This window comes from Oncorhynchus mykiss, chromosome 27 (genome assembly GCF_057628025.1).
Source record: "Oncorhynchus mykiss isolate SJ-2025 chromosome 27, ASM5762802v1, whole genome shotgun sequence".
In the NCBI taxonomy this organism is placed as follows: Eukaryota; Metazoa; Chordata; class Actinopteri; order Salmoniformes; family Salmonidae; genus Oncorhynchus; species Oncorhynchus mykiss.
This window is the reverse complement of record NC_143048.1, coordinates 42,261,194-42,263,496: the sequence shown is the minus strand read 5'-3', so window position 1 is coordinate 42,263,496 and position 2,303 is coordinate 42,261,194.

The window sequence follows — 2,303 nt, the reverse complement described above, 5'->3', positions numbered from 1 at the left end:
GTAGTAGTAGTGGTAGTAGTACTAGTGGGAGTAGTGGTAGTAGTACTAGTGGTAGTAGTAATGGTAGTAGTACTAGTAGTAGTGGTAGTAGAAGTAGTAGTGGTAGTAGTGTTAGTAGTACTAGTGTTAATAGTGGTAGTAGTACTAGTGGTAGTAGTAATGGTAGTAGTACTAGTGGTAGTGGTAGTAGTGGTAGTAGTAGTGGTAGTAGCAGTAGTAGTACTAGTGGTAGTAGTGGTAGTATTACTAGTGGTAGTAGTACTAGTAGTTGTGGTAGTAGTGGTAGTAGTAGTAGTAGTGGTAGTAGTGGTAGTAGTCCTTGTGTTAATAGTGGTCGTAGTGGTAGTAGTAGTAGTAGTAGTAGTAGTAGTGGTGGGAGTGGTAGTAGTAGTAGTAGTAGTAGTAGTAGTAGTAGAAGTAGTAGTTGTAGTATGTGTAGTAGTTTTAGTAGTAATGGTAGTAGTGGTAGTACTACTAGTATTAGTAGTATTAGTAGTAGTACAAGTGATAGTAGTACGGGTAGTAGTATTCATAGTAGTGGTAGTAGTGTTAGTAGTACTAGTGGTAGTAGTAATGGTAATAGTTATGGTTGTAGTGCTAGTTGTAGTGGTAGTGGTAGTAGTAGTAGTTGTAGTGGTAGTAATAGTAGTGGTGGTTGGCCTAGTGGTAGTAATAGTAGTAGTTGTAATGGTAGTAGTAGTATTGGTAGTAGTAGTAATGGTAGTAGAACTAGTGGTAGTAGGTGGTAGTAGTAGTAGTAGTGGTAGTAGTAGTAGTAGTGGTAGTAGTAGTAGTAGTAGTAGTAGGTGTTCTAGTGGTAGTAGGCCTAATGGTTGTAGTAGTAGTAGTAGTAGTGGTAGTAGAACTAGTGGTAGTAGTGATAGTAGAAATGGTGGTAGTAGTGGTAGTAGTAGTAGTAGTAGTGGTAGTAGTAGTACTAGTAGTGGTAGTAATGGTAGTAGTGGTAGTAGTCCTGGTGGTAGTAGTAGTAGTGGTAGTAGTAGTAGTAGTAGTAGTATTGGTAGTAGAACTAATTCTAGTAGTGGTAGTAGTAGTAGTAGTAGTGGTAGTAGTAGTAGTAGTAGTGGTATTAGTAGTAGTAGTAGTAGTGGTAGTAGTATTAGTAGTGGTAGTAGTAGTAGTAGTAGTAGTGGTAGTAGTCCTCGTGGTAGTAATATTAGTGGTAGTAGTAGTAGTAGTATTGGTAGTAGAACTAATGCTAGTAGTGGTAGTAGTAGTAGTAGTAGTGGTAGTAGTAGTAGTAGTAGTAGTAGTAGTAGTAGTAGTGGTAGTAGTAGTAGTAGTGGTAGTAGTAGTAGTATTAGTAGTGGTAGTAGTCCTCGTGGTAGTAGTATTAGTGGTAGTAGTAGTAGTAGTATTGGTAGTAGAACTAATGCTAGTAGTGGTAGTAGTAGTAGTGGTAGTAGTAATAGTAGCAGTAGAAGTGGTAGTAGTAGTGGTGGTAGTAGTAGTAGTAGTAGTAGTAGTAGTGGTTAGTATTAGAAGTATTAGTATTTGTAGTATTAGTTGCAGTAGTAGTGGTAGTAGTAGAAGGCCTAGTGGTAGTAGAAGTAGTAGTGGTAGTAGTAGTAGGCCTAGTGGTGGTAGTAGTAGTGGTAGTAGTGGTAGTAGTCCTAGTGGTAGTAATAGTAGTATAAGTAGTAGTGGTAGTAAAACTAATGGTAGTAGTGGTAGTAGTAGTGGTGGTAGTAGTAGTCCTAGTGGTAGAAGTGGTAGTAGTACTAGTGGTAGTAGTTGTAGTAGTACTAGTTTAGTAGTAATAGTAGTAGTAGTGGTAGTAGTGGTAGTAGTAGTTGTAGTAGTAGTGGTATTAGTGATAGTTGTACTGGTGTTAATAGTGGTAGTAGTGGTAGTAATGGTAGTTGTGGTAGTACAACTATTAATAGTAGTAGTAGTACTAGTGAGAGAAGTAATGGTAGTAGTACTAGTAGTAGTTGTAGTAGTGGTAGTAGTAGTGGTAGTAGCTGTAGTAGTACTAGTGGTAGTAGTGGTAGTGTTACTAGTGCTAGTAGTACTAGTAGTAGTGGTAGTAGTGGTAGTAGTAGTAGTAGTAGTGGTAGTAGTGGTAGTAGTCCTAGTGTTAATAGTGGTAGTAGTGGTAGTAGTAGTAGTAGTAGTAGTAGTAGTAGTAGTGGTGGGAGTGGTGGTAGTAGTAGTAGTAGTAGTAGTAGTAGAAGTAGTAGTTGTAGTATTTGTAGTAGTTGTAGTAGTAATGGTAGTAGTGGTAGTACTACTAGTAGTATTTGTAGTAGTAGTACTAGTGATATTAGTACGGGGAGTAG